At 47.0% G+C, this 18,959-nt stretch overlaps 1 long non-coding RNA gene across 4 annotated transcripts; it reads left to right on the top strand.

Annotated features, from left to right (window-relative positions):
* Nucleotides 1–220: 220 nt before the first annotated feature.
* On the top strand, nucleotides 221–18,750 carry LOC136338302 (uncharacterized). Of its 4 annotated transcripts, XR_010731947.1 has the most exons (5): nucleotides 9,973–10,183; nucleotides 13,173–13,243; nucleotides 14,369–14,563; nucleotides 14,793–14,936; nucleotides 17,797–18,750. It is a non-coding gene; the product is annotated as an uncharacterized lncRNA (long non-coding RNA). The 4 variants fall into 4 exon arrangements; XR_010731946.1 differs by lacking the exons at nucleotides 9,973–10,183; nucleotides 14,369–14,563 and adding an exon at nucleotides 221–351 and having other exon boundaries at nucleotides 12,961–13,243; nucleotides 14,614–14,936; XR_010731945.1 differs by lacking the exon at nucleotides 14,369–14,563 and having other exon boundaries at nucleotides 14,614–14,936.
* The last annotated feature ends 209 nt before the right edge of the window (nucleotides 18,751–18,959 follow it).

Below are 18,959 nucleotides of genomic sequence, written 5' to 3'. Positions count from 1 at the left end.
CTTGACACCCCCCCCCCCGCTGGGGTTCCATTTCGATGTCCCGAATAATCCCGATGCCTTACTGCACCCGGAGCTCTACCCTGAGCTGTATATCCATCACTCACAGGTCAGACAGAGGAAAGAACAGAACTGCTGTGGCCCCTCCCACCCCTGCTCCTCCCGTTTGTCCTGAGATAGCACGAGCAATAGCCAAACGGGTTGGTTGCTCACAACTAACAGGGCTGTAACCGACACACGCATCCCCTGTCCATCCGTGGAGCGCCTGCCGAGCCAGCCAGCCTGCTCATTGAGCACGTGGAGGCTGAAACACAAAGAGACGCCGCGCCAGCCCTCGTGGAGCCCGTGGTGCAGGTGTGCTTGCTGTTGCGATACTGGGTGACAGGTGGGCACGGTGAAGAACCAGTTTGTCTGGGTGAGCAGGGGCTGGGAGAGCGCTTTAAGGATTTTTTTTTGGTAGAATCCATAACAATCTTAGGAGGCCAATCAGACATATGAAAGGCGCTCTGCTTATCCTAATGTAATCATCTCACCTGCCAGTTCACACAGCTCCAAAGGTTAACTTTGTTTTTTGAAGCTGGTTACGTTCCAGCTTGGCAATGACCTTAAAAAATGAAACTTGTCTCCTTATGTAGCAACCAAGGTGAGCTACTGAGTCTCCAGGACGTTGAAGAAAGGACATTCTCTTTGTGTCCCTTTCTATTTTTAGCTAACACCCCCTCCCACTTGTCCCCGTTCTGGTCCTTGTTTTTTTCCCTTCAGGACAAAGAGCCAGACAATTTTGTTGGCTGTTCTTGAGTCAGGCCTATTTGTTTGACCTCCGTGGACTTTAGTTCTGGGCACATGAAGGAAATGGAGGTGGGCGGAGCAGCGCTGACCTGCATCTTCCTCTGAGGAGCTCTCCGAGGCCGGTCTTGGCTTCTTGCTCTCTGCTCTCCTGATCCCACTGCTGGGCCGCTGCCGCTGGACCCCGGCCCTGGCAGCCCATGTGGGCGGGACAGGTCACTTCACTTTCTGAATATCGGTAACGCTTATGTGATTCCGAAGTCCAGAGACACCCTGTCGTTTGTTTCCTTGCACCAAGTTGCTCTTCCCCTTGTGGTCAGAGTGGGACTGTCTGATTCGGTTGCGGAAGAATCAGAGATAAATTTCATCCCCCAAATTGAAGCATGCAATAAACACATTGCAATGAGCGGTATGCCAATTTCACGCTCTTTAGACCAGCCTTATGGCAGGCTGCTGGAAAAAGGAAAGGAAACGGGACCCTCGCTCCTTCCCGGGCTCTCTCTCTCTCTCTCTCTCTCCCCCCCCACCCCCCAACGTGTGTCACAGTTCCTGGATCCTGTCCCCCTGCCAAGGAATAGGTGGGAGCTTTCTGGTCGTTGTTCACAGTTCACACCGGCTGGGCCCGGCTGCTTCCCCGTCTCGCTTGGGGCACGGGACTGAGGCCAGGCTGTCCACGGTGGGTCTTGGCCACACAGCCGTCCTCGGTGCTCATCCTCTCTCTGCAGGGCATGAGAGACGGGTGGTCTTGTTCTCAGGACCCAGGTGTTATTTTGTCCCCAGGGTGGGTAGGGGTAGGGTAGCGAATGTCAGACAGCTCTCCGGGTCTCCCCTCTCACCTCCCCGAGGCCCTGAACACACAGAGGCAGCGCCTCCTCCGTGCTCCAGCGGGGACAGAGAGGAGGGACGCGACATTACAATTTATCATCTTAAGTGTCTTGCCATACAAGCAGAAGTGCTAACAGGGAAGAGGATATACATATTTATAAAAGATACTTCTAACTATATTTAAAAAGGATTGGCAAAGGACGAAGGCGGCAGACAAGACCGAGGGGGAGGGTCTTGCAGATGCCGGGAACATGACTGGGAAGGCCACGGCTCCTTCGTCCTGTTCTCCCGCCTCCTCCTCTTGGCCACCGTGTTCCTGGGCCACGCTGCCGCCCTCCTTCCATCCCTTGCCCCCCCTTTCCCTGCCCCCGTCCCCGCCCCCACGCCCGCCTGCCCCGGGCTGGGAAAGCCATGCAGAGGACTGCGCAGGCACCAGGCACCAGTAGGTTCTCCGACTTGAAGGCTGGACTTAGAGCCGCACACCGAGCTTTGACTTTTATCTGTGGATTACTTCTGTAAATGATCTCCTTTCAGTTTCTGCACACAATATCATTGTCGCCTTTTTTTTTTTTTTTTAATGTTTAACCTTACTTTGGGAATACTGCAATCGTTTGTGTGATTTTTAAGTCGAAACGCTGAAGTCCCACCCAGGGTGCTCTTGCTCTCCTCCTCCTGGCTGTCCTCCCCTTCGCCTGCTAACTCATGTCGCCAGCCGTTGACGGCTAATTAATCCTGTTTCTGGCTTACTCTTCCATGGTCCCTTTTCACAAATGTAAGAACACGTGTATGAAAGGTGACGTACGACTTCGCACTTCGCCCCTTGCTTTCGCCACCTACGTGTTGTTGTTTTTTTGTTTTGTTTTGTTTTTATCTCGGTACCCATGGATTCGCACGTGGGGATCTTCTTAGTTTTTTTTCAAGGCTGAATATACAGAATTGTGGGAGCCTATCACAATGTACAGTTCCCCTATTGATAGACGTTTGAATTGTCCCAGTCCTCTGCCATTATAAATAGTGACAACATGAATAGATGATTAGTACTTTGACCCTTTCAATGCCTTTCTTTTTTTTATGAATTAAAAGTTTAATTCTGAACCATTTTTATAACTGCATTTTCTCTCGAAGCATTGTATCACAGCAGGTTACACAACTTTGAGATAAAAAGCAACTGGTAAACTGTCCAAAACAAGGTTTCAATCACACCTTACTGATTACCCACCCATACATAACCCAAACAAAGTTTCCAGTCAAAAACAGGAAATAGATCCACCTGCTTAATTTGATCATATTAAAAAGGAAACTAATTGGACCGTGTCTGTTTATCTATTTTATACAAAAAGGCTACACAATGTTACACTTTATTCAGATTACAATTAGAGTGATTATGAATTAGTGTTCTACACCATTACTCAATTCTTAAAAATTAGAAATTGCTGTAGCAGTATTCACTATAACTTAACACTACAAGACTTAAAAAACTAATGGTTACTGCAAAAAAATAAATAAATAAATATAGAGCTACTTCAGAGCAAGCAAAGTCAGTACCATTACAGATATTTTAAAAAAAGGTTTTAACAAGCAAGGCTAGAGTTTGATAAATTCCATCTTGTGATCCATTCTTGTGCATTCTTCAATTCTTGAGCCACTCCCATTGATTCTATCAATGCCTTGTTTTAAGTTAAGACAACTAGGGGAGAAGGCAGTAGAGAGAGAGAGAGAGACAGAGACAGAGACAGAGACAGAGGGGGGGGGACCTGTTTTTTTAAAAGAAGATTTCTTAAACAAGAACATTTTCTAAAGAAGGCATGAATTCCTGGGGGATTAGCTGACATCCCAAAGTGTCCTCTAGTCCTGTTGGCTTTTGTGCCCTGTGGGAGGACCCCAAGAAACTACCCTGCCTGTCCACAGCCATTGTATTCATGGGAGACCTTGAGCTGTGGGGCTGTTTGGATTTGTCTTGGCAGTTGGCTGACTGTCATCAGCTTACGCAGGATAGGTTCTCTGTGATTGCAGAAAGCCTCCTCTCTAGTATTGTCCCTTCACTGTCACTGACTCTTTTGACAGGGATAAGACCACTATGTACAATCAGCGCCACCCTGTGAGAGCATGTTTGCTGACATGAGTGTGCAAATAGCATCTCATGTTTCTGGGGTACCAATTCCAATGTGTGTGTGTTTTCCCCACACCAGGCAATTCTTGGACACCGGCTGGGTGTCTTATAATCCTACACCATTCTGACGCTATCTGCTGAAAGCAGCAGGTTCCACGTGGTCAGGGCTCAATTCCACAAGGCAGCCTTCCATTTCAGATGCTAGTTGCAAGTCCAAGTTACCTGTGCTTCTGACAACTGACCATAAATCAGAGGTTGCCATGACTCCGTCCTTGACTTCCACTCTCCAGTGGCTCATAGAACTCAGGAAGACAGTTGACTCACTAGATTACCAGTTTATTAGAAGGGTATTAAAAGATTCTAATCAACAGCCAGATGAAGGGATTGGCTGATCCTGAACAAAGGAGCTTTTGTCCCTGTGGAGTTTGAGGCTTGGCATAGTGGCACGTGGATGCTTTCTTATTTCCCTCCCTGGAAGTTTTGCAAACCCTATCTTTCTGGGCTTTTGTAAAGCTTCATGACATTGGCATGATTGATTAAATCACTGGCTATTGGAGATTGACCCAATCTCTAGCCCCTCTTCTCTCCCCAGAGGTCAGGGAATGGGACTCAATGGTTCAACCCTCTAATCCTTTGATTGGTTCCCCTGCCAACCAGCCCCCCTCCTTAGATGCTTTCCAAAATACACCTACCTCAATAATTTATATAAGGCACCTTTAACATTCTGATCACTTAGCACAGGGGTCGGGAACCTATGACTCGCGAGCCAGATGTGGCTCTTTTGATGGCTGCATCTGGCTTGCAGACAAATCTTTAATTTAAAAAAATAATAAGGTTAAAAATATAAAACATTCTCATGTATTACAATCCATTCATTTTCTACCACTCGTGTTCATGGTTGTGGGTGTCTGGAGCCAATCACAGCTGTCCTCCAGGACAACACTAAATTTTTATTGGATAATGCGTAAGGTACACGGGTCGTTGTATGGCTCTCACAGAATTACTTTTTTTTTTTTTTTTTCATTTTTCCAAAGCTGGAAACGGGGAGGCGGTCAGACAAACTCCCGCATGCGCCTGACCAACCGGGATCCACCTGGCATGCCCACCAGGGGGCGATGCTCTGCCCCTCTGGGGTGTCGCTCTGTCGCATCCAGAGCCATTCTAGAGCCTGAGGCAGAGGCCGCAGAGGCCACAGAGCCATCCTCAGTGCCCGGGCCATCTTTGCTCCAAAGGATTCTTGGCTGCAAGAAGGGAAGAGAGAGACAGAGAGGAAGGAGAGGGGGAGGGGTGGAGAAGCAGATGGGCGCTTCTCCTGTGTGCCCTGGCCGGGAATCGAACCCGGGACTCCTGCACGCCAGGCCGACGCTCTACCGCCGAGCCAACCAGCCAGGGCCTCACAGAATTACATTTTAAAGTATGTGGCATTCATGGCTCTCTCAGCCAAAAAGGTTCCGGACCCCTGACTTAGCAGCTCTGTGCTAGGAACCCAGAAGATCAAATAAACATGTCTTCAAAATCACCCCTCACATGTCAATAGTAGGTACTTTCTTGAGAAGATACTTTTTTTTTTTTAAGTGAGAGGAAGAAAGATAGAGAAACAGACTCCCACGTGCGCCCAACTGGGGTCCACCCAGTGACCCTGACTTGGGCCAATGCTCTGCCCATCTGGGGCTGATGCTCGTAAGCAGGCTAGTTTTAGCAGCTGAAGCAGAGGCTCCATGGAGACATCTTTAGCGCCTGGGACCGATGCACTTGAACCAATAAGGCCTTGGCTGCAGGAGGGAAAGAGAGAGAGAGAGAAGGGGAAGGGGGAAGGGGGAAGGGGGAAGGGGAGGGGATGAGAAGCCAGATGATTGCTTCTCCTATGTGCCCTGACTGGGAGCTCCACATGCCAGGTCAATGCGCTACCACTGAGCCAACCAGCCAGGGCTGAGAAGACACTTTGAGAGATCAGAGGACAGGACATGTGTGACGATGCCGGGTTATGGAAGATGGATGGGATATCCAGAGGCGGATTTAATGGTGGGCACACCGGGCGCACGGCCTGGGTCTCAACTTCTGAAGGGCTCCGCAAAACCCCAACTTGACGCTTTTTTCTAAGTTAAGGGGCCCAATATTTTCTTCTGGGCCTGGGTCTCAACCGACCTTAATCCTCCTCTGGGGGTGCCTTAGGACAGAGGTAAGAAGGAGACGCTCAGGGTAAGACCCCCCTTTCAGACATTTCACCAGGATGTCTCCCAACCTCGGCCAACTTCACCCGCGTCACAGGAAGATAGTATTTTTTACCCCTGGCGCTGTGGCTCCCTCTCCTGCTATCCCTAATCCTTCCCTTGCTCCACTGAAACCAGAGACCTCAGTTATTTGCACTCTCTCTTTGCCTCTCGGGCATCCACCCTGCAGATGTTTGCTCTGGCTCTGCTGGGTTTCAGCTAAGGTTGCCCTAGGACAGCCCCTCAGCACGGGCCCCCTGGGTGATTTTAGAGCCTGGAGCGGATTCCGGAGCCGGACTCCCGGTTTCACACCTTGCTCGGTACTCACCAGCTTTGACTACCTGAGCAACGGACTTAACCCCGGGGCCTTACTTTCCTCCTGTCCTTTGAGGTGCACTAGACTATTTGTCCCAGAGTTACGGTGAGGATCAAATGAAATAAAATATGGGAAAGCGCTTGTTTTAAACAGTGCCTGACATGGAATGAGTTTCCCAAGGTAGAAGGTATGGGGCCTCGGTAATTTTATAAAGATATTTAAGGGATAATGATCCCTGAAAAAGTGAAGCAGCAGACATTTGTTTTTGATACTCCAGGGGCTATTTCCAAGGCCGTAGCTGTGTTATGTGGGTATATACCATACATCTAGCAGCAAATATCTATGGCGATATGTTACACTCTCTATTTAATGAAATTAACTTATTGGGAAGTCCCCCTCCCCTGCTTTTTATAAAGTTTAACCCATAGAAACAAGTAAATTTCAAGTGGGAAGTGGATGCCATCAAGCCCTTTAGTTGGGGAGACCTTGAGGAGCTCTGAATGGAGCCCTGTGTTCTCTGAGCCCTGGGGCAAGCACGGCATGTGCTGTGTAATGAGGTTCTTATGATTTGGGGGGAAAGAAAAGCAAAACTATAATGTGAACAAGGACACAAAGCTGTATTGACCTCTCCCAGTAATCTCAAGCCAAATGGACAGGACTCCTATAACTTGGGTCAGATTATTCCTACCGAGATAGGTCCAGGCAGGACTCCGGCCCTCCCAGAAGTTCTAGACTTGCCTGACGTCCTTAAATAAGCTCCCTGTCTGCTTTAACTTGGACTTTTAAGAATAGGCGACCTCAGAAAACTGGAGGACCTGAAGACAGACATGTGGTCAAATTTTATGTTGTGTGTGTATCTAGTTAAGGATCTATTAAAAAGACCATAGTTTGGTAGTCAACTATGTCTCCGGGCCCTGTAGATAGTTTTACTACTGTCAAAGGGCTCAGCACTTTTTTCTCAAGTTTTGCCCCATCTGGCCTTCAGTAGAAATGCCTGTCTCTGCTGTCACCATTTTCTGGAGGTCTGAGTAAGATCTTGCAAGAACAGTTACATGTGATGAAAGGGCTTGAAGGGGCCAAGTTTGAGAACCTTGCTTTACGAAGAGTCACTGGGTCCTAAGCACTGTAGGGAGGGTATTGTTTTGTGTGTTTGGGTGATTGAGGAAGCACTGTAGGGAGGGTATTGTTTTGTGTGTTTGGGTGATTGAGGAAGCACTGTAGGGAGGGTATTGTTTTGTGTGTTTGGGTGATTGAGGGCTATAGATTCTGAAGCTCTTTCAACAGCTCCTGAAAACGCTCCGTGGTGAGTCTGGAGTCACTGGCTTCCTTTGTTCTTTCCTTTAGAAGTTTGCTGCAGAAGAAACTGATAAACAGTTCATTGAGAAGGTGGATTCCTTTGGGTTCTGGTTAATGTCAGAAAGGATCTAATCTTAGTGCTCTTGATCCTAGGACATGATCTGTTCCACCCCCTATAAAGCAGCAATAATATTATGAAAGGATGTTATCAGATAGGTAACCTTCTAAGCAGAGATAGGAAGATTTAAAATATATATGTGTGTGTGTGTGTATCTATAGAGAGCTGGCTTTTCTACAAATCCTATTATATTGATATATAGGTAGTAGGGTGCCTGGTATGGTGGAGGCTTTTATTTAGAGGGAAATATAGGAAGTCAGACAGGAGCAGCACCCTTTATGTAAATATAAGAATTTGAGTATGTCTTCACTTTAGAGCATGGTGTACAACTCACTTTTTTATTTTCCTTTCTCTTTTTAATCCTATGGTTTAGCAAAGACATCTCGGTTTGCAGAGGCTTGGGGAGGAAATGGATATATTTACACAGGGTCCTAAAAACCATCTGGGAAGGAAGGAAGTCAGGCACCAACTGTTTCCACCCAATGTGAAAAATTAGGAATCCCTGCCACTGTGCACTGTGGTGGCCCCGACAGGAGAGCATGCAAAGTTTCCCCAGAGGGGACGGTGGGGCCTGGCAGAGATTTGAGCTTTGCAGGGTTTCCCCAGAGGGGACGGTGGGGCCCAGCACGGATTTGAGCTCTGCACGGTTTCCCCAGAGGGTGAAACTTGGAGCCTGAGTTAGAAGAAGACTGGCATGAGAAGTGCGGAGAACAAGGGTCTGGCATGCTGTGTTAGAGCGTCAACATCTCACGGTGCCTTTGGGGTCACGATAGAGGGTTTTGAGTTAGTGGCCTGGTTTCTGTGTTAGAGAGTTCATTCCAGTGACCAGGGTGGAGGATAGATAGATTTAAGAGGAGCAAGACCAGACTGGTCAGGCTGTGGACACGGTCCACGGGAGAGAGATAGGGCCTGTGTGAGCCAGTGATAAAAGGTAAAGTTGTCAGGACTTGGTAATTGATCAGCTTGGAGGGAACGGTGCTTAATTTGTTTTCTATTTGTGGTGTTTATTACTATTATAAATAATGGGAACTGGAATAAGTGGCCATTTATTCCCTTCCTGATTCCACTTGTTTCGGCTGTGGGTCTCTAAAAAAAAAATTATGAAGATGGGGCTTTGATTAGCTTCACTTACTGTCATAGTGACTGTGGTTATCGTTCCGGTTTATTGAGTGGAGTCATTGCTTTCATTTGCATAAGTGGCTTCTGGATATGCAAAGGTCCAATTCCACTAAAAGCTAGATGTCAATTAATATAGGAGAACAATTATTTCAAACTGGTGATGACATTAAAGAGAACAAACGTCTGACTCTAGAGTTTGCCAACATTTCCATTGAGTTTATTCTGGCTGCCAAAGACGGAGGAGAAGAAAACAAAAAGAAAAAAAGAAGAAATAGAGACGGTCTCAGGCAAACTGCACCTCTGCAGAGGAGAAGAATGGAGACCGTGTCTTTCTTCATTTAACCATAATATGTAAAATTTGAAAGCCAACACATTTTTGTTGTTGTTGTTGCTGTAAAACAACAACAACAACCGCCTAAAACAGGGGTCCCCAAACTTTTTTACACAGGGGGCCAGTTCACTGTCCCTCAGACCGTTGGAGGGCTAGACTATAAAAAAAACTATGAACAAATCCCTATGCACACTGCACATATCTTATTTTAAAGTAGAAAAACAAAATGGGAACAAATACAATATTTAAAATAAAGAACAAGTAAATTTAAATCAACAAATTGACCAGTATTTCAATGGGAACTATGCTCCTCTCACTGACCACCAATGAAAGAGGTGCCCCTTCCGGAAGTGCGGCGGGGGGCCGGATAAATGGCCTCAGGGGGCTGCATGCGGCCTGCGGGCCGTAGTTTGGGGACCTCTGGCCTAAAACAATAAAATGGTGTCGATGGTAAAAATAAACCAGCATCATCCACCATCACAACCTCCAATTGGCCAGGACCCAGGGGTGACCACTGTTAACAGATTGTGAGAATTCTTCCAGATTGAAAGTGTCCTTCAGGTGATTCTCTTCAGCCCTGGCTGGGTAGCTCAGCTGCTTAGAACATCTTCCCAAAACAACAAGGCTGCAGGTTTAATCCCCAGTCAGGGATCAAAAGGGGAAGTGTCCAGATAGATGCACAACTAAGCAGAACAACAAATAAATACTTCTCTCTCTATCTCTAAAAATCAACTAAGTTAAAAAAAAAAGAGAGATTGTGTTTGTTTTACAGAATCCATGACAGCACGTGTTTCTTCAGGGTGACCTTTGACCGACTTCCTGATCGGATAGTCTTCTTGATGATTCAGTTCATAGCTTGCGGGTTGGAGAGAGGCTGTCACATGAGGACAGTAGGCAGTGGGAAGAAGAGAGAGACGATAGAAAGCCAGGAGAACAGGATCAAGTGAAGGTGGAGTATGAACGACGGATGCCGGCAGGAGGACAGGACGGGCGTGGGAACGAAGGCTTGTGCTCACCTTCCCTGCCTTCGCCTTCTCCAGTTCTAAGCCTTCGGCTTCTCTATTTTTGCTGATGGGTAAGCCGTCCCCAATTTTTATCTCTAACCTGGACTCCTTTCCCTTCTCCTCTCCCTTCGCACCGAGGGCACAACCCGGTGCCCACGTGCTTAGAGCAGAAACCTCAGACGTGTCTTCAGTGTCCCTCTTTTTCTTTAACTCCACATCAAATACATTCAAATATCATACAAGCTTTCTCTTCCCGCACGTTGGGAGTCTGGCTGTTCTTCGTCTTCTCTAACAATGTCACGGGAGTCCACGCCACCCTCCTCTCTTGCCGGGACTCCTATTGTGCCTTCTCTCTGGCCCCTCATGTCCTCCCTTTCTCTCAACAAATGATACCTCCACACAAGGGCCAGAGGTCCTCAACCAGGCTGCAAGACCTTCGGGCCTGGGCCTTTGCCTAGCCCTCCGGATTCATTTCCTACAACCCCTGCCCCCTTGTACACCCCGCTGCACCCACCCAGGCCTCCTTGCTGCCTCCAGACACACAGACAGGTGCCCCTTGACCCCAGTGCTCTTTCCGCCCCAAACACTCTTGCAGAACGGGGTGTGGACCACACCCTTTATCCCTTCCGGTCTCTGCTCAGACGTCACTTCCGGAAAGAGGACTTCTCTGATTGATGACACTTTCTAAAAAAGCACCTCCCTGACCTTCTAGTCCAGGGGTAGTCAATCTTTTTATACCTACCACCCACTTTTGTATCTCTGTTAGTAGTAAAATTTTCTAACCACTCACCGGTTCCACAGTAATGGTGATTTATAAAGTAGGGAAGTAACTTTACTTTATAAAATTTATAAAGCAGAGTTACAGCAAGTTAAAGCATATAATAATAATTACTTACCAAGTACTTTGTGTCAGATTTTTGCTAAGTTTGGCAGAATAAATCTTTATAAAAACAACTTACTATAGTTAAATCTATTTTTTTATTTATACTTTGGTTGCTCCACTACCACCCACCATGAAAGCTGGAATGCCCACTAGTGGGCAGTAGGGACCAGGTTGACTACCACTGTTCTAGTCTCTTACCCTGATCTTTTTCTTTCCTTAATGCTTAACTTTATATATCTACAGATGTTCCACTCTCAGTAGTATATGAGCTCCCCAAGGTCTTCGAACACTTCTTTGCTGCAGCCTGGCATCCGGAACAGTTCCTGGAACTATAGTACATGCTCAATAAAAATTTGATGAGTGAATGGATTATTCTAGATCTTGAAGGTGATGAGTCATCTCTGACTCCCCACCTGCCTTCCTGCCTGTGGGTGGTCACCGGGTCCTGTAGAGCCTTCTCTGGGCTGGTTCAGTGACCATTTACTGGTGCAAACAGTCTCACAACATGTTCATTACCGAGCTCGTTACTGCCTACAGTGGCCAAACCAAAGGAGGTAGTAAATGTGACAAGAACGTTGTAAAACCTGCAGCACCACACCGATGTCACTTGCCTTCCATCTGCGATGACGCTAGTTAATGTTACTTTCCCTTCAAACGGGGGCCTCTAATGGGTCTCCTGCTTCCAAACTCTCCACAGATAATCCACATCCTGCAGCCCACTTCATCTTCCTAAAACATTGCTATAATTATGTTCTTCTCCCACTCGAAAATGTTGACTGTCTTTAATCCGTGACCAAACAGTATGCAGATTCCCTGGCTTGGGACAGCGATCCCCCCTAGCCTGGCTGCAGACGGCCGCTTCCGTCTCTCGCCTCCATCCGAGCTCTTGGGTTTAAACCTTGATGTCAGAGGAATGAACATCACGATGCTGTCCTCCCTTGGTTTCCCCACTTGTAGGTGATCTTTCCCTTCATTCTGGGTGTTAATAGCACTTAGTGCTTTCTCTTGGGAGGGGCATTCTTACCCCCATCTCACCATTCCTTAAAGGAGGAAGGCGGGAAGGAGATGCAAGGGACTGTTGGAGCCCTCGCTCCTCTTTCTCCGTTCTCGGCTGGAAGGCAGGGAACATCTGGTCTCCGTTCGCCCGAGCTTCTCTCTGGTGGGTGGCTCCCTTCACCAGAGGCCAGGTGCTTCTGTCTCTGTGATCTGCCTGCCAACGGCGAGCATGAGCACGCCTTCCCGGCCCCTGCCTCTGCCGTGCCTTGCCGAGCTGGTGGTAGTGGTGGGAAGTCGTGGGAAACCCACCTTTCCCACAGGGAAAGCTACGTTCTCCAGCCCAGCCTGTCGGGATTAGGAGGCTGACATTTTGGCCTCCATGCCTGTGACTCTATTTTTTCATTAATTCTGAAGTCTGAAGAGAAGGAGCTATTAATTATCATCCTCTCTGAAACTCAAATATCACCCAGATGACCCTTCTTACGAACTAGTCTACGGTACTGGTTTTTATGTCTATTCGGATTTGTAATCTAATATCCTGAGCAAACAGAAAGAAGAGGCCTGGGTATACACTACCACCCTCCCTAATCTCGTTAGACGCCAGATTCATAGGTCAGTATTTATTTACCTGGGCATCGTAATGGGCTAATCCATTTGATACTAAGAAAAACAATGTTTTAAGTAAAGTAGATAGGATGAGAAGTGAGATATTTTCTGTTTCTTAAAATTTTGGCTGAAGCCCAGAGCTAGTCACTGTGTATGACAGACAAACTCCTCTCAAACAAAGAAGGGGACCCGAGGGAAAGGGGTTTGCATAGGGTAGCAGATGTTTGCCAACAGGGACAAAACAAGTCTCCTGTTTTCACATCTGGGTCGGCTCTGTTGGTGCCGACGCTCTGAAGCAGCTACGTAACTCGAGAGAGAACTAATCCCATGTATTTTGTTCTCTGGTTTATGTCTCATCCTAAGTACGTGAACAAGGGTCGGTTTGCTTGAAAGGAAGGATCTGTCCATGAGTTGGGTCAAAGGAAAGGCCCCGGGAGCACAGCACGCGGGGAAGGGTGCCAGTCTTCTACCATGGGGCCATGAAAGGCTGTCCGCTGTGGAAATACATGTGTACATCAGCCCGTGCCGCACCTTTGCTGCTCTTGATAATACACTCATCATCATCTTTGTTCCAGCAAACCCTCACTACTCTCAGGAGATTCAGTGCTGAATTCCAAATCCACTTTAGGAGTCTGATTCCCAACAGGTATGTGAAAAACCTTGCGGCATTTGAATAAAGTCACTTATTAGGGGGGTCACTGGGAAAGTTGGGGAATAAACAAGCTCTCAGCCACTAATTCTTTTTTTCAAAGTGTCACCAATGAATTGAGCCTTAATATTTTTTGTGTAACTCTTTTAAGATCTGTATATTGAATAGATATGCCAGGTATCATGACAATTCGGAGGACTCTGTGCGGTTTAGAGGTTGGAAATGATCGTTGGTGTGGAGAAATGCAGAAGGTGTAACAAATGTTTATGTCCTTTTCCAAGTGAAGAAAGTTTGAAAAGGCTGCATGAACTAGCTGGTTAACATGGATGACTTGCTCCATGTTCCTTCTGGAGAGTTTGCGTGAAAGTACTTTTTTTTTTTCATTTTCTGAAGCTGGAAACGGGGAGAGACAGTCAGACAGACTCCCGCATGCACCCGACCGGGATCCACCCGGCACGCCCACCAGGGGCGATGCTCTGCCCACCAGGGGCGACGCTCTGCCCACCAGGGGGCAATGCTCTGCCCCTCCGGCGCATCGCTCTGCTGCAACCAGAGCCACTCTAGCGCCTGGGGCAGAGGCCAAGGAGCCATCCCCAGTGCCCGGGCCATCTTTGCTCCAATGGAGCCTTGGCTGCGGGAGGGGAAGAGAGAGACAGAGAGGAAGGAGGGGGAGGGGGTGGAGAAGCAAATGGGCGCTTCTCCTATGTGCCCTGGCCGGGAATCGAACCCGGGTCCCCCGCACGCCAGGCCGACGCTCTACCACTGAGCCAACCGGCCAGGGTGAAAGTACTTTTTATACAGTGTGTCAGCCAGGGATCCACGGAGAAATAAAATGAAGAGGACGCCTCTATCCCCATCTCTGTCTTGTTCATCTTTTTACCTATCTTTAAATCTATCTATCTATCTATCTATCTATCTATCTATCTATCTATCAGCTATCTATCATTTATTGATATATGTTAAAGAATTGGCTTACACAATCTTGGAGGCTTGGTGAGTCCAAGATCTTCAGGGTAGGCCAGCAGGCTGGGGACCCAGGGACAGAAATGTTTTGCAAAGTCAAAGGCAGTCTGATGGCCGGATTCCCTCTTGCATGGGTGAGATCAGTCTCTTCCTACTCAGGCCTTCAGCTGATTGAGTGAGGCCCAGCCACCCAGCCACGTGATGGAGGGCCATCGGCTTTACCCACACAGTCCACCGGTTTATATGCTAATCCTATCCAAGAAGCACCTCTGTGGAAACATCACAACAATGTGCCCAAATCTCTGGGCACTGTAACCCAGCCAAATGGACACAAAAAATTAACCATCATTTAAGGTAACGTGAAGAACTATTAATTCTTTTGTTGTTATTTGTCTATTTCCAAGAGAAAGCTGCCAAGATGGTAAAGCAACGGCTGTTTGAGGAATAGTCCCAGGCTGAGATGTTGAACTGGAAAGAAGACTTAGGGACATATGACGACACAACAGTTGTAGCACTTCTATATACTTATCACCCGGAGGGATATAATGCCTGTGTAAGATTACGTATCTTCTGCCTTTCAAAGTGCCCCAGAGCCTGCACGGGAAAGGCAGAGAGCAGGACCAGGACTCTCAGAAGAGACACATTACTGACTCAGGACGGAACCATTGGGAACTGATGACTTCTGACCACAGCTGGCCCCGAGCGGACTCGCTGCTGCCCTCCTGTGGTGAGTGTGTTTTCAGCTCCTCACAGTGGCAGTCAAAATTTTTTCTCTCTAGCTCCAACTTGCCCTTGTCCATTTTACCTCCTTCCCATGCAAAGACAAAGGGCCACCAGAGCTGTAGCCTCCCTCCTCAAAATACCTCCATTTTTAGCCCTTCTTCCTTTCTATCTGGATGCATAGGTTTCCCGGATTCCCCCCCAAACCAGATTCCCTGCTGTGTGTTGGCCATATCCTTCCCACCTTCTCCGGGTGGGTCCTGGCTCACTGGGGGGACATATGACTCCCTATGTTAGCGTAGGCAGCTAGGCAGATATTAAAGAAAGAGAAGGGAGTCAGATACGTAATTAAGCCAGATTAACTAGAGCTAGAGTTTCCAGACATCCCCAGGGAACAGTAGAATTGCCCCGCCCAGGGATTACCATCCCCACTCTGGCTTTCTGATCTCCCCAGGGGACAACTGCCCCTTCCCCAGCACAAGCCAGTGAAGAAACAGGAAAGAGATGGGTTAGTGTGAAAGAAAGCTTGCCCCTTCCCAAACCCAAAGAGATACAACCAAAGCCCAGCAAACGCCATTCCCTCTTCCTGTTCACCTATGCGTTCTTTCGATCGCATGTTCTCTCGGCCACGCGGGGACCCAGGTGGGGGCACGTGCTCTCGGCCACGCGGGGACCCAGGTGGGGGCACATTCTCTAAGCCACGCAGGGACCCAGGTGGGGGCACATTCTCTAAGCCACGTGGGGACCCAGGTGGGGGCATGTTCTCTTGGCCACGCGGGGACCCAGGTGGGGGCACGTTCTCTTGGCCACGTGGGGACCCAGATGGGGGCACGTTCTCTAGGCCACGCGGGGACCCAGGTGGGGGCACGTTCTCTAAGCCACGCGGGGACCCAGGTGGGGGCACATTCTCTAAGCCACGTGGGGACCCAGGTGGGGGCACGTTCCCTCGGCCACGCGGGGACCCAGGTGGGGGCCTTGGAGCAGTACCAGTCACTGTCTAAGGGCAGCCTGGGCAGAAGACATACGGATGGGGAAATGAGACACAGAGAAGGTCTGGAACTCTGGGCCGCGGTCCTCCTGGGCTTGGCGAGGAGAAGTGTGGGCTCTGGCCACAGAGTCTGGGATTATCCCACAGCAGGGTGGAGTCAGCTGTGTGGTTGTGGATGAGACAGCGGGCTCCTGGGAACAGTCTTTTGTTTCCGCTTCAGTGAACCTTGTCACAATTGCTCACAACCTCCTATGCTTAAGTGCCCAACATGTTTTTCTTGTGACTCCATGGAAGAACCTTATTCCCACTGGCAGTATTTATAAATAAATATGTGATGTTCTCTGCATGTAATTATTTGATGGCAATGAGGCTTTTTAGTCCCAGAGTCTGCTAGGGTAAGCTTATGGCTGGCAGGATTTTTATGTAAATCCTGTGATAGATGCGTAGTTAACAAAGCTATTGATACTTTAGTATCTGCACACGTGAAGAGTGAGGATAATGCAGAGACAGGCAGGTGTACAAAGCTGCAGAGAAAAGTGTGAAGCATGTACAGGCGGAGAGACTGAGAGTCCCTTGCTCTCTGTGCTGAGCCCTCAGTGTATACTAGTGCGGAAAGCATGGGGCCTGGTGACCACACACTCCCACACATCACGCATTAAAGGTGCAGGCAACAGCTATGCTGATACAATGATTGTAACTGGAAAAATGACCTGTGCGTCCAGCTGCTTTTTGGCCAACAAAGGCCAAAATTGTGACATAGATGCTAATGGGAAGGAACGTGGCTAATTCAAGTACTGGCCACCCGAGAAAATGGAGGGACTCCTGTCCTCAGAAACCCACCTCTCTCTTTCGGTGCAGGCAGGGTTGCTGTAAGGAGAGAAGGGGGGAATAAGCACAAACAGACGACAGGAATCAGAAGGAGGGGGTTGGGAGTTTGCTGAGGGGACTCAGCACAGCTTGTTCAGATAACTGATTGAAGGTCAGCAAAGACCCCAGAACGGGCTCATCTGAAGGTCAGAGTACTTTTTTGGTTGTTACAGAAACTGAAGCTAACAAGCAACTTTATAAACTAGGGTTTCTGCTCTATGTAACAGGTGGTCACACGCTCCCAGTCAGGTTGTCCTCTTGGCCTCGAGCGAGGATCAGAACTGTAAGCCTCAGCATGAGAGGTGGAGGGAGTTGAGATGTAGCTGCTGTTGACATTTATTCTTCCTGCTCGGGTGTTAACCCTTGATGTGCGTCAGCCAGAGAACAGGCTTTTTACCTGGAGCAAGAACTTAGCCAGAGGTGAAAGCACAGGATCCATGATATACTTTTGACTTGTTACAGAATACAACGCTGTGATCACTTAACTAGTAATATTGAATCATAGTTATAAGAATGAAAAACTAGATTTAACATTTTTATAGAAATTCTTTCTAACCTCACCTTGTTAGTACATCCTTATTTAGCTCTATTTTATGGCTAGTCAGGCTAATATCAGCAAATCAGTAACACAGCATCTTTATTCCTGGTTAAATTACTAGGCTTAAAAGCTAATAGAGCTAGGATAGCAAACAAGGAAAACTGATGGGCTCTTGCTTGGTTAAACAGGGTAGTTAGCACTTGACCCCAGCCTCTTGTTATGTGTGAAAATACAGGCAGATCGTCTGGATGCTCCAGAGAAGGCATAAATCTGAGTTCTTGTATGAAACAGGTCAAATTTAAATATAGGCAAATCTTAACGCGCGCTCGCGCGCACACACACGTGCACTCCTCCAGCCTAGCATAACATGATCACATCCTGAATTTGTAGACTGCCATGCTGCTATCTGTTGCCTTAACTATCTCAATTGCTTTGGTGTGTTTCCCTAGTTAAAATTTCGATTTTCTTTTCTAGGTCACTAATTGCCAAATACAATTCAAGATCTGATTTTGTGAAAGGCTTTGTTATACCTGGTTGGTGGTGTCTGTTGAGAGCTCTCTTTGCTTTGAACGTGTGGAGAAGAACAATGCCTTTAATAGATCCACTGTCCTTTGAAGTTAAGCTGGAAAAGCTCTAAAGTTCTTTCTATTGTTTTGAATCTCTGCGAGGCTGACATTTGTTAAGTTGCTTTTCATGGTTCTGTTATTTATTGCCTTGGAGTACCATCATTCGTTATTGCATGCTGCCACCTAGTGGAATGGCAGAGGAGCTGTTTCAGGATTCAGATGCGGCGTTGTGTCCGAATTTGTATCTGAATTCTGGTTAAGGGTTATGCTTCTTCCAAATTGTGTAACATTTTAGAAAAAACACCGGTAGAAGCAAGATTTCTGAGAAAATAGGAGGTCTGCATCACATGCATGTTTAGTCCTTTCTTTTTAAAAAAGATTGAAGTTATGGAGTTAGATTTTTGGAGGACTAAAATAAAATTACAAAACATGCTATATTTTAAAAAGGTCTTATCCTTACATATAGCTTACTTTGTTTTGAAAACTATCATTTTTTTTTAGAGATGTGAAAGTTCAGAACAGAGGAGAATTTCTGAGGGAAAAGAGTCATCATGAGTTTCAGTGTTTGTCTACAGAAAGGGGCCCTCCTCCACCAGCTCCTCCCAGCAAGCACTCCGACTTGGCCTGCATCTCCCAGAAATTAAATAGGAAATGAAAATAATAATAGTCAACACAAATGAATTTTAGAAAAGGTTTTTGAAAAGACTAACAAAATAGTCAAATTCCCAGCAATGACATTCGCGGTGTCTATAATTGTATGTAAGGCAATTTCACCGTAATAAATAAAATAACAAAAAAATGGAAATAAATAAATAAATAAATAAAAGAGAGCCATTAATAGGACATAATAAAATATGAACACTTAGTTACAAAATTAAAATTAAAAAGATTTTACTGTGAAAAATGAAAATACATTGTCTTCAACGTCTTTCCTTCATAGTATTATATCATACGGGTTTGTTTTTTTTTTGGCTTCTTGATTCATCTTTTTGTTTGACAGAATACTTTTTGTTCTTTTTCTGTAAACATAAAAAAAAGCAATGAAGTTTCTTCCTTTATTAAGGGAGATGT

The sequence above is a fragment of the Saccopteryx bilineata genome, chromosome 5, assembly GCF_036850765.1.
Source record: "Saccopteryx bilineata isolate mSacBil1 chromosome 5, mSacBil1_pri_phased_curated, whole genome shotgun sequence".
Classification (NCBI taxonomy): domain Eukaryota; kingdom Metazoa; phylum Chordata; class Mammalia; order Chiroptera; family Emballonuridae; genus Saccopteryx; species Saccopteryx bilineata.
This window is presented reverse-complemented; position numbering and strand designations above follow the sequence as displayed.